This window comes from Bombus flavifrons, chromosome 15 (genome assembly GCF_040668555.2).
Source record: "Bombus flavifrons isolate JBK064 chromosome 15, iyBomFlav1_principal, whole genome shotgun sequence".
In the NCBI taxonomy this organism is placed as follows: Eukaryota; Metazoa; Arthropoda; class Insecta; order Hymenoptera; family Apidae; genus Bombus; species Bombus flavifrons.
In genome coordinates, this window is record NC_138456.1 from 6,037,535 (window position 1) to 6,050,961 (window position 13,427).

Here is a 13,427-nt window from a genome sequence, read left to right on the forward strand (position 1 = left end):
AACGACGCATAATGGTTATATTTTACTGTTGGATTTACTTAATGTGAACCAGTGATCGATAGTGTATCGGTAAATGCAACAAACAGTATCTCGTGGAAACACCTGGTCCGTGCCACTATTTTTGTTCATCGTACAGTAAATTTCAAAAAATCCTTTCAAAATCCCCATATGAAAATTCTATCACAAAAATTTAGTCCTTCCTTAAGTTACAAAACTATGCATAAATCAGATTTTTTCCTTTGCAAGAAGAATCGAAAAATCTCCATCAGATGATCGTACAAATACTCCCTTCGAATAATAATCCTAACATATTAGGTTGTCCGATAAGTTTCTTTCGTTTTATAAGGAAATAATAGACGCATAATGCATTTTGTTTTATATTAGTTTATTGAATTATGCACGAACATAATAATAGAAATAGAACGAAATGGATCATACCTAATTCAATAAAATCATATAAAGCAGAAATTATTGTCCATCCATTATCACCTTTTGAAACGAAAGAAACTTTTCGGACAACCTAATATAATTACGAGATAGTGCTAAAATAAAATTACGAATAAAAATGTATGAAATAAAGATTTAACTACTTGTAGCGATTTAATTAGCTGTAAAGAACTGGTTAGAAGAGATTCGAAGAATGTTGTGGAAATGATCAGCGAAGATGAAAAGCATAGCGGAGCAATAACCTTTGGCTCGCGAATGCAAAGTCCATCGGAACGATTCTATGAAATAATTGGTCGTGCTTTGCCATTGATACAACGAATTCGTAGTTCCCTTTCTAACGAGTAGAATAGTTAACGACGGATGTTCTGATTGTGTTCGAAAGCGAGGGGAAAGAGGATGGCTGGCACTCACCAATGGCGATCCTCTCGACAAACGCGAGCAGAATTGTTATTCTACGTTCAGTCAAGTCTTTTTCTAAATATAATCAGCCGGTTTCCGGTGGTGCAGCAGCCAGACGAGAAGTCGAAAACTATAAATACTTGTCCAGTGGAACACGCACAACTGCAGGAAACCGTGTCTTCGTATAATACGTTCAACAATCTCTCACTGCTGATGAATGAACGATTGTTCTAACGTTTTTCTGTGAATCTAATTATCGTCGCGGCCACTTCCTTCGGATAGTTTAACGAAGTCACTTGTTAAGACGATTGTAATAAATCGATATTTGTTTTTGCTGCTTTTTTCCACTTCTTTTCTTACTGATCGTGAGTGTGGACGATGTCTTGAAATTCAGAGAGGAACGAGGAAAAATATTAGGAAAGGAAGAAACAACGAAGGAATTGTAGAGTTGTAATGTTGGGAAGATAAAAAACAATAAAAGAATTGGGAAGCATTAAAGATCGATGAGAGATTATTGAAAAGTGACAGAGAGTAAGGAAGACTTTTGGAAATTACGTCGAAATTACGTACATGAATACAATTCGAGAAGAATGTAATCAGAGAGTTGGAAAACATTATACATTGTCCCGCGATTTGTGGATAATCAACTGGGAGATGATTTCAAATGCGAAAAGCAGAAAGGAAAGAATAAGATTTTTTTATATGACGCTTCGTTTGTGAGAAGATCGAGTTTGAAGATTTGGCAAGTATATCTAAACTTAACTAACTAATTACGGTCTGAGCAGGAGCAAATAATCGACAGAAGGTTAAACTACATGCGAAGACAAGTAAAAAATATAGAATAAAATTTTGTTATAAGATGCTCCGTTTTCGAGAAAAATAAATTTTCTTTACCGTCCTCTACTAAACGTATTCAAACTTTATTTCCTCGAAAATGAGACCTGAAACAAAAAAATCCTATTTTTCATTTTTCCATTTTCCATAATAGCCTTTTATTAATTGTTTGCTCGTACCTAGTCGATATTTAGCCAAGTTTAAGTCTACTTGACAAATTTTCAAACTCGATCCTCTGGAAAACGAGGCCTCGGGCGAACAAATTTTATTCTTCCTGTCCGACTTATTTTTCCACGTACAATCACCCGCCAGTCGAGTCTAAACATTTTTCAAACCGTGTATAAAAATAAAAACAATTTAATCCTCGAAATATCGACGTCACATGATATAAGCGTACATGAATGTACAAGTGTAATGGCCGATTATGGTAATAACCAGATGCAGTCTAACAGGGCTTGGCATAGTCTTAGAAACCCTGTAGACAGGATGTTCCCTCTTATATTTATCAAGGAAGAAAAAATCCGCCGGAGTACTTTCGCCTTCCTTCTCCGGTTCTTATTATACAGTCGGCAGCCACGCTCTTGTTAACGAACTACCAGGAATGCGTTCGAAGCACAATCCCACATAACGTCGCTTTACGTTATCGAACGCGCTGTTTGAGAATATCGATCCTTTGCTATCTTTCAATTGTACGTTAATTAACGATAAGTAGAGTCAAACGTACAATAGAAAGCTATAGCTCGATTGAAATCAACTGGTTGCTCAAGGTCATCGAGAATATATTCCCCCTAAACGATATTTCTTTCCCGCGAAATATGCAATAATATTTTTCGATAATTAGAAATTATACAACGCGACCTATTAAATTTCTTCTCAGAGCTAGAGCGATTCTTTTAGAAACTATAACACAATTTTTAAAGCAAAACTCCGAGCATCGAATTCTCAGGCGTCTAAGGAATCAAAGACGGTCTTCTTAATTTTACGGTACACAATTACATGCGAACGCTTCTGTGCGTTTCCGTTGCGATCAAAGGGAACGCGCGCGGAAATAAGAAGGAAGATCGTCGAAAAGACAGACTGGTGAGAAGAGATCCGTCTAAATATAAACTTGGCAAACTGGTGACGAAGGGTTGCTTTTGAACGCTCGGACTTCTTAAACGAATTGGACCGCATTTGTATCATTTCTCCATCTCCGGACAACGTAATACAAATTGCCGCTGTAACGTAATTTGGAATGTCGTGATAAAAATGGAGAAGAAATAAGTCATAGGTAATTCGTAGATAATCTTGGAATTCAAGAAAAAAGTCGTTCCACAGATTTTAAAAGAAATTAAAAAAAAAAAAAAAATGAGAACAAATTTAATGCGCGTCTAAAATAGCGAATATAAAAATAGATAGGATCAGGTTGTATTATAATGTAATTTAAAGTGCACTGATATTATCGTACATTGTAATAAAGATAATGAAGAAGCAAGAAGCTATCGGAAGGGGAGGAGACGAGACTAAAAATCGAAACAAAGACGAATTCACAGATAATCTTAAAAATTGCACAGAAGAGCCGGCCGACGGAGCAGCTAATCTAAATTTACTTCGACATAATAACACACTTGGAGCCCTTTCCACCATCCCGTGTCCCGGACCACCCAGCATGAAATTTTACGACACCGCCTTATTACATGTTAATCTTCGCACGATAAAGATTACGCGATACCAAATACTTACATACGTGCGTAACGACACTGTACACGGAATGGAATCACAATTTTGCACGATAACACGATAATTGCCATGTAGAGCGGCGATTAAATACAGATTTCTCGGTCGAACCAACTTCTAATTGCATATTTGTTTGACTTATTCGATCTACTTGATACCGCTACGACGTCTACGTTTTTATTTGTTTCATGTTCTTTTTTTTTACGGTGGCGACAAAAAGTATCTCCACACCATTGTATTTATAACAGCATTTACATACTAATTAATTAGGTCGAAGTACAATAACTTTTGTATCATTCAGTGGTATGTTCGTAGGACTAGAAAAATTTGATACGATCCACCGAACATACAAAAAGAAATTCTTTTCCATTTTTCGAAACCGACAAAGTGTACCCTCTTAAAGTAACCGTGATCCTCGAATTTTTATACTTCAATCGAAAATATTTTGTACTAGGGTCATATGTTCTTCTACCCACAAGATTGTAGAGGACTTTACGACAAATTCATGTTAGGTATATCACGTAATATTCTTATTAACTCGATAGTCTACAGTAGTGGAAATAATAATATTTCATCCGTTGATACACTTCAGAATTCTATTTGAGAAAGAGAAAATTACTGGAGCATGAGTTGTACATCCAGCCACTTTAATAACAGCAACACGTTCGAACTTCTGCAAAAGAGCAGAATGTTGAATTGCGGAATGCCGTATACAATTTGAACCGGCACTAAAATAAAGTGTGCCGTAAACCTGGCACTGGATTAGTAAAAATATCATGTAACGCGCCTTTTTAATTTGTCGTAAAATCCCTTACAATCTCGTGGAAAAGACAACACACGGCCCTATTTGATTCGACAGAGGTAACACTGGTTTCGCTATGAAAACGAAATATTTTCGGAATCTTTCTCATTGTCATCTGCAGTACACTCGTCGTTATTAATATTAACATAATATTTATGGATCGAGAAACAAATATTTTCCTGGAACCATAGAACCCATTCCTTTATTGTAATTTTTCTGGATCCACCCAGAAACATGTCACACAGAACGAAGATCCCACTTATGGAATATGGATTCCGGCACTATTCCCGTGGGCGGTTGCATTCTATTGTATCGAAGCGATATTCCTTTGTGCGCGGACGATTATTCACAGGGGAACACGACAGTCGCGCCGAAAAAAGAACGCAATAGATCGAAAGATACCCGTGTTAGGTCGGAACACGTTGGTTCCTGTTGGTTTCAGCTTTTTGTGCCGCATTCAACCCGAGGAATGCCGTGATTCCGAGGGTGCTCCGGAAATTACACGAGTCTAAGGTTGGCTATCCAAATTATAGCAAAAAGAGAACCACTTATCTCAATAGAGTTATTATCCTAAAACTCGCCAATGTTTTCCTTTATACTATAAGGATATTCTTCGGTTGTGGATGCAAAAAGAAACGAAATAATGCAGGGCAATTGGAAAATGTAGGATCAGCTCAGTAGAAAAGTAAGGTACGATACGGAGAACAAAATTTTTTAACCGAATGTGTCTTTCATTCGAGGGTACTTTAGGCCGTTTTAGGTTATTCATTTCGAAAACGAGGGTCGTTTTTCATGGAAACGAACCAAAGTTTTGAAAATCCGATTTTGTGAACATTTGGTCAACGAAGGTCTTAACTGTAGAAATCCGCGTAAGACCGTGATCGTACGGAGCACTAAACGGTAAGCGGCGAGCAACTGATGGCACAGTCAATGCCAATGCTCTGAATGCCAATTTTACCGCTTACCGTTCTCTGTATGGTCACGTCCGCAAGACAGAAAATAACCCAAATCTAATACAATGCTCACGATTCAGGTGCACACAGAATAAGCTATACAGGAGTTTAAGGGCAGTAAATCTTAAGAAATGTACGTGGTCGAAATCCACGAAGATGTCACGCATCGACAGGTTGACAAAATTTTCTTGTTTACCTTATTTTGGTGAAAAACGACCCAGATTTTCGACTTCGGTGACCTCGAAAACCCCGAAAAAGTCTCGTTTTAGTCGAATATTTTGCAGTCCCGATGCTATACCGGAGCCGAAAATATTTACAAAAAACCTAGAATAATCCGTGTACAGAGAAAGTAATTGGAAAATATAGAAGAAATATAGAATTTATTATCCCAAGAACTATGAGTGTGTTTCCCTTTATCGCGTAACAGAGAGTACTTCAAAGTGCCGATGCGGAAAACGAGGCACTGATGTAAGGAGCAACCGGATACCGTCATAGTCCATCTGTCTCGTCGCCAAAATGACATGACACGTGGTCGCACCTGGTTGTAGTCGAAAGTGGCGGTCGTTTCGCCATGTGACCGCCTCTGAGAGCCATCAACAGCGGTAGAAAAAAGGAACAGCGAAGAGAAGCCCGCGAACACAAAGAGGAAAGAAGCATCGAAAATGCGGGAGGACGTCGCAAAAGAATATCCGGCTCTTCGACATATGTTTGAACATCACATCGGCTCGAGCCTAAACGCCATGTACTTATCGAAGAGGTTCAAGCCTCCTTGTGTGTCAGCTGGAGAAGCTGACTTGTTCGGTAATTCGGTTTCAGAGCCATACTTTCATCTTAACCCTGCTGTTTTTTTAGTCATCTTCGATTCAATTATATTTTTCTAACGTTAAAAAGTATCTTCATGACTCGGGCGAAATAGAAAATAGTCATGTTGATGTGCATGAGTTTTATGTTAAACATCTTTTTATGATTGTAAATAATAAAAAAAGTTCATACAAATTTGTTTTCCAGTTAGAACGAATCTCTTCTTTACCGCATTGTATCTGCTTGGTTTCTCAAAAGGTGTTTAAAATGACCTCTGACAACACAAAGCTGGAGACGCTTCGGCATTGACTGCCCTGCTCCATTCATTTTTTCAGGTATTTTCTCTGTAAGTCTTGTTCGATTCTCTCATTCATCAGTGAGCTTTCCGTACAGGATGCATAAATAACTACACGAGTAAAAGTCAATGACGAAATATCCCGCAGACTTACGTTCAGATCTGAAACGATCGTTTCGAACATCCCTTGCGAAGATAAGCAGGTACAAGCAGGTGTCGAAGAAGAAACAGTTCTCCAATGCGACTGAACACCCTGTATATATATGTATACGTATCTAATTGTATTACTCGTTAATATCCATCCTTCGAACAAACTAATATGAATTATTTAATCCCACGAACTTACCGTTAATAGAATTCTAAACTAACTTCTCTTTTTTTAATTTTCACGTTCCATGAAGCGTGTACTGATTTGAAATCTTTGACCTGCAGTCATAACGGCTGTACGTATAATACATATTATTCTGTGTATAATACAAGACGACGATGAAATAAGATTAGGCTAATTGAGGTAATCGAACGAAAAGGAAGAGGAAGAAGCGGCTAATTGCGACACTATTCGTATTAAACTAGATGGATCGTTCTGGAATGTTAATGGATATCTGCACAGTGTTTCCTGGCTGTCAGCGATGACTTTCAAAGTATTGCCCGAGCCTAGTTCGCTCTTTAATACGCGTTTTAACGATGCAGTTCACGGCTACGATTACCCAACCATCGTTAGTTATATTTAGACACGTTAATTGGGACCGCAAACCTCGATAGACACAATCGGCTATTAAAATCAGCTGCGTCAAAACACCAGTACACGTGCGCTGCTAATTCTCAAGCGAAAAAGGAGACATCAGTTGAACGACCTTGCGCCAACAGGTCGTTCAACTCTTTGTGACCCTTTGTAAGCTAGGATTAATTAATTGCAACTTGCATCTTACGGTTCAATGGAATCTCTTTAGACCAATTTTATTCATTTCACAGCCTTATTTCTAGACTGTGGATATTTATACAATTTTTTGCTTAAAATGCACGAGGACTAGAAGACGTTGACAAAGATGTCACAGCTATTTACAGATTATAATACTTTAGTTGGGAAATATTATTCTATAATATAGATAGTACCGTTCAACTCTAGATCCTTTGGAAACTAGGATTAATTAGTTGAAACTTGCATCTCATGGTTCAATAGAATCTTTTTAGATCAATTTCATTCGTTTCTGAGCCCAATTTCCAAACAGTGAACATGTATAGAATTTTTTATTTAAAATACGTGAGAGTTAGAAGATGATGAAGATATCATTGGAAGGATGGAGGAATTTGTAGGAATGGGTATAGCTATTTATGGATTATAATACTTTAGTTAGTAAATATTATTCCATAATACAGATTATAGGTAGTATCGTTCAATTCTTGATCTCTTGGAAAGTAGGTTCAATTAACTGTAACTTACATGATTCAATGGAACTGTTTTAGTTTAATTTAATTCACTTTGGTCTTAATAATCTTCAAACTACGAATACTTATGATAATTTTTCTATAAAATACCTACAAACATAAAAAAGCATCTACTGTAATCGTTTGTTCAAATTATATTATACATGCATCGATTGTCAAGTTAGGCATATGTTTCCACTGAACAGATATAAAATATGCAACTCATTGCATCTTTTGGAATTATAGCTTGCAATCTGTTCAACTTGAATATATACAGTTATCCTTATCAAAAGTAAAACAGTAAATGCGCAGCTACCATACCAGAAATGTTTGAATATTTCATACACGCGAGAAATAAACAAAAATGATTTTTTTCTAAGGTATAGTAGGATTTTTATGGATCACTGTATACTTATATTTAGCTCCAAATAAAGTGAACATTTTTATAACATGACACAAGGGTAAATATATTATACCTTATTCGGCTTTCCCAACCGATGAGCCATTCAGAATACAATCCCACAAAGTGTTATCATTTTACTCAAAATCCAACGCTATCGATGACAAACTTCCCCTAAATATCTTAATGATTTCTTAGAAAGTATTTTCCGCTTAAAGAATTTGCTGATCGATGCGTATATATTTTTACAACTGAAGATTAAATACCTATACATATATATGATCAAAGAGAACGGTGAGCTTCCAAGAACTCAGAGCTGAGATAAGATAGCGAATTAAGTCTCAGTCAAACAAACGGTGCAAATTTCTCCCGACCACTGTGTATACACCTTGACAATAGGAATATGACGAGTCATACGGAAGTAAGCGACTAATGTTCGTCTTTCACTCGAAGCAAGAATCATGCCTCGTGGATGCCTCGTATACTTTCTATGGAATACAGACATCAGACTTGCTCACTGTGTCTCAAAAGGAGAATACAGCATCTTTGAATTTGGTGCCTATAGGAAGTACTGGTACACCATTGTGTTTATTATAACATTTAACTCTGCAATGCTTTCAAATATTTTCAATTCAATTGTATTTTTTTAATGTCAAAAATATATCTGAAATCTGAACAAAATTAGATATTAATACAGGATTTTTAATTTCGCGTTCAATATGTTCTGAGATTATTACGAATCTTCGCTGATTACTGAAATTAGTACAAAATTGACAAAAATTGATAGAAATGTGTTTATATCTCTTTCTTTGTGATTCTGAAATGTTCCCACGCTTGAATAGGAAAAAGTGGAAGTAAATAATTAAAAAGAACTGAACAATTCCATTCCACACAAATCTGAATTACTAAAAAGGAACTTAATATAGACCAGCTGACTAATCCACGTGGAAACAATCGTTAAAAGAGAAATTACCATGTAAATATCGCAGATGACTCACGGAGCATTCCTCGAGTGAACTGTGTTTCGCTGTTTCCTCCACCTCCAACTTGAATGGCTGGAGGAAATACCAAAAGGATCTCGCGGACTGAACGAGATCACGACAACCTGCCGGTAGAATCAAACGCGTTGACCTGAAAATTATATCGATGGATCGTGCATGGAAACGTGAATGCGTGAGAACACGAAAGCAAATCTCGATCGTGGGACGAGAGAAAAGAGCGAATGAAGAAGGGACAAGAGTGGCGGGAGCAAGTGCCGCACCCTGTAGAACCTTTCCAGTTCTCATTTCTCTGTCGATTGCTCACGGATGTTTTAAAAGAAAACGGGGAAAGAGAGAAGAAGGAAAGAAAAACGGAAAACGAATAGGATATGACTTGGTTGAACTTTGTTTTACAGTACCAACTATGTTTGACTGACAACACGTGAACAGAATCTAAAAACAGCAGTTCCGAATTTAAGAATTATCTCTAATTATAAATTCCCCGTGCTTAGATCTACCTATTTTCAATTATAATCTAAAGTTAACCTACTAAAATTTAATTAAAAACTTTAACTTTAACTTGAAGTTAAATCTAGCAAAATTTAAGCGAAATTTAATTAAAAATCCTAATTCAACTTAAACACATGTCTAATCTAACCTAGCCGAATTATAGGCTGCTAAAACTTTGTTTTAGGACATCAACAATTTTTGATCAATCTCTGTGATCTCTGATGGCAAACAAGTGGAATTTAAAAACACTAATTTTGAGTTTAGGGAATTTAATCCTGACCAAATTTGTCAGTTTACATTTCAATTAGATCAGGTTAGATTTCGAATTTGTATTTAACAGTTTTTTCGCTTTAAAACAAAATTTGTTGTACGGCGTAGTTGGATTAGAGGAGATTACGTTTTAAAAAGAATAATTGATGATGTGGAGGAGGAAAGGCGTTTAGAAAGAACGGATCGAGGCTGTCGGGTCGTCACACTCACTGCCCGGTGCAACAATGACCATCAGAAGGAGTAGACCGGAAGTCTCTTGTAATCCGCGGATGCCTGGCCTAGGTTAGAATAGGAGAGGCTAGATCAACGTCTTGGCTAACGGTATAATATTTTAACCATTTGAATTATTCTTATACGATACATTCATATATGTATGTGGAAGATAAAAAATCCAAAGGTATCTGTCGAAGAAGGAGAAGATTTATTTTAAAATTGATACGACGAACATATATTACAAACCAATAACAAAGACTATAAAACGACGTAGAAAATGCAAATATTCAAACCGGAATTAAATGCAAAAAACGGGACACATAATGGTTCTCTGGTTTTCTAACAAAAGCGAATTCCTACCCTAACTCTTAAATAGTACGAGAATTCGTGTTTCGAAATTCTATCATTTCTAACCTAAATTAGGTATTATTATCCTGAACATCTGGATATCCGCCATCTTGAATCTAGATAGTCCACATCGCGTGTAAAATCCCCACATTATTTGTCTGAAAATTCCTTCGGACATAGTGATTAGCTGGAGCGAGAATTCCAAAGCAAATTTGTCATTCAATATAAAAAAAGAGAATAATTCGCGTGACCTAAGAAACTCCCTATTCTTCGCTCTATTCGCATTTTTCTAGGGTCCAATCCTCTTTTTTTTAGCTTCGTCGTCCTGCGGTCTATCATCAACGGTAATTTTGAAGCTCTTTCGACCGGTGGTTAACAGGAATTTGGGTCAGTGATGCTTCTTACAAAATATTGAGTTCCCCGGTGTCATTGTTCGGCATAAATCAAAAAACCGCTAAACTACTAATTAATCTCGAAAGAAGATTAAAGTTTAGTTGATATTTTCTTTAAAAAAAGGTCTTTATTCTGGTTTCCCGGTCAGTTTACAAATACGTCATTTTATAAATTTTATAAAACATTTTATCAATAAATACTGTGATAGCTAACTATTGTAATCTCATATAGAGGAAAAATTGCAATACTTCGGCTTATCGTTGTAACGTACGCTTTGTGCCTCTTTCTTTTGAGGTTATATCATCTCGTCAGGAAGATTTCTCGATGTTTTGTGAGACTTTAACAATACGTGAGATAAGATAGTATTGTGAGGAAGAAACATGGGAAAATGTAAACGCGTACATGGTTAAATTAGATTAGGAATTAGGAAATAACAATTCTGATGATTGAGAAATATAATGAGAATATTTATGATACTGGCATATAGGATCTCATAGAGGTATTATGAACTGAGATATTTCTATATGACTTCATATTATTTTAGTACATAGTTTCGTATTATCAAAGTTAAGTAAGTATAAGTAAAAATATAGTAAAATAAAAAAAATTGGTTCCTAAAAATGTAAGTAAATTTCTTAATTAAATAATATTAGTTGTGGAAAAGTTACTTAGAATCAAAAAAGATTCTGTATTATAATTTTAAAACCCTTCTTAGATCAATAAACTACTCAATTTATTTGATAAATAACTATGAAAAATAGTAATAAAATTAGCACAATTTGATAATATTCCTAATATTTTCACTTGATAGATTGTAGGAGTACTAATATGTAAATGTATATGAACGAACAAATTACTTATTTTTTGTAAACCTAGCCTAATCTAATCAGTAATCTAATCTTTTTACGCTACAGGGTTGAAACATGTGAAATATGAATGTACGCCCTGTTGTTTAAATATGAAGAAGAAGACCTTTTAGCGGCCCAAACTTTACTTAGTGTATCGTTTATTATAATATCTATCCGGTTACGGATCGTGCTTTTGGTCTGCTGGGGGTCTCGGATGATTATTAAGGTTTCGCGTGGAGTCACCTTACCGTGACCAGCCCGTTTCTGGTACGTTTCAAATGGAAAAGGTAGTACATTGACATTCGTAAGAACTATTATTCATAATTTCTTTCTTAAAAAAAAAAAAAAAAGAAAAAAGGGAAGAGAAACTTTCGTATAAAGAGATCAGCTGACTAACTTGCAATTCAACAGGATTAATTAATATCTCTAGTAATTTAAAGATAATGTAAGTGCATTTAATTAGATAAGATAATATAATACAATAGAATATTAGTATGTAAGGTAGTGATAGGTAAATATCATGAAATACTCTTTATAAACAAGGTAGCTTACGCAAAACAAATCTATCTATGAATCAACTTTCTACGTATTTCCAACTTATTGAAGTAATGTTGAAGTAATGTTGAAGTAATGTTGATAATTAAATATTCCATTACAATGTAATTAAATAAATGAGTTATTTTATATTATAGGATGTAAACCGGAAACCATATCAAGCAAACGGGCAAGGATTAGAATAAATAATAAAATAAATATTTGCAACAATTACTAATCACAATTTAGTCTGCCAAATATGAATCTTCGAAAGAGAAGAAACAAGCTTCGTACTTCGCAAAATACCATTCAAAATGTGTCTCAATGAATCTATAAAATTTATAATAAATACTAATATAATTGTACGTATAAATAATTTAAAAATGATTATCTAGATTACTTTAGTAGATGTCTCGAATAAAATATAATTTAAATATCTGATGAGACATAATCTTTTCCAATGAACGAGCAAAGATGTTTTACAGCAAATCTATAAAATTTCAAGTTCATAATTTTGGTTATTTGGATCAGTTTCGTAGTTCTGTTGTGAAATATAAATGTAATTGAGAAATCTAAGAAGAAATGTAATCTGTTCGAATAAACGTCCACATGTCGTAAGTAACATATATGTATGTATGAATGTATTATAGTGTATGAAAGCAGAACGCATTCAAAGGTTGCCAAAGGAAGATTGCAAGTACGCGGCCACTTATGTTCATAATGCATCCCGTGCGTAAGTTCGCATGCACATACGTTCGTGCATTGTCCAGAATCGTAAGCCATGAAAACCAGTCTCTCACCCATAGCTCGTGCCGAACTTTCAACGTTCATGTTGCGTGTGCATGTGTCATTAAAGTGGGAACGCTGGATAAACAGATACTTGTACAGGGTGGTCCATCCAACTAGGACAAGTTATACCTCTTCCCTATTTAATTATTATTTAGTTACAGTTCGACTATCGATTAACAAATATTAATAACGATTTTCGATCTAACAAATCTCATGGAAAGTATTAAAGAAAATGAGTGATATTTAAATTATTTTCATTTTTAATAACGTCATATTAAAATTCTCCTGATTGATCGGAAAGCAACGCTAAACTCAGCAAATTAACAAAAACGTAATTACAATATTTTTCTCCTATGATCTTCATATAAGTACACACGATAAAAGCAAATCTGATATAATAAGTGAATCATTGTACTAAATTCTAAAATAGTATATATCAAGAACTAAAAGAACATGTACATGCTACATAT

General features: G+C 35.2%; 1 protein-coding gene and 1 long non-coding RNA gene across 5 annotated transcripts in view; one reads left to right on the plus strand and one right to left on the minus strand.

Moving 5' to 3' along the window:
• LOC138187742 (uncharacterized) overlaps nucleotides 1–13,427 on the minus strand; it is a 35,505-nt gene that overhangs the window by 12,604 nt on the left and 9,474 nt on the right. The gene's annotated exons all lie outside the window — the stretch shown is intronic.
• On the plus strand, nucleotides 9,866–12,409 carry LOC138187682 (uncharacterized). 3 transcript variants are annotated; one of them, XR_011175240.1, is made up of 3 exons: nucleotides 9,866–10,153; nucleotides 11,701–11,901; nucleotides 12,327–12,409. It is a non-coding gene; the product is annotated as an uncharacterized LOC138187682 (long non-coding RNA). The 3 variants fall into 3 exon arrangements; XR_011175239.1 differs by lacking the exon at nucleotides 9,866–10,153 and adding an exon at nucleotides 10,539–10,780; XR_011175241.1 differs by lacking the exon at nucleotides 9,866–10,153 and adding an exon at nucleotides 11,073–11,285.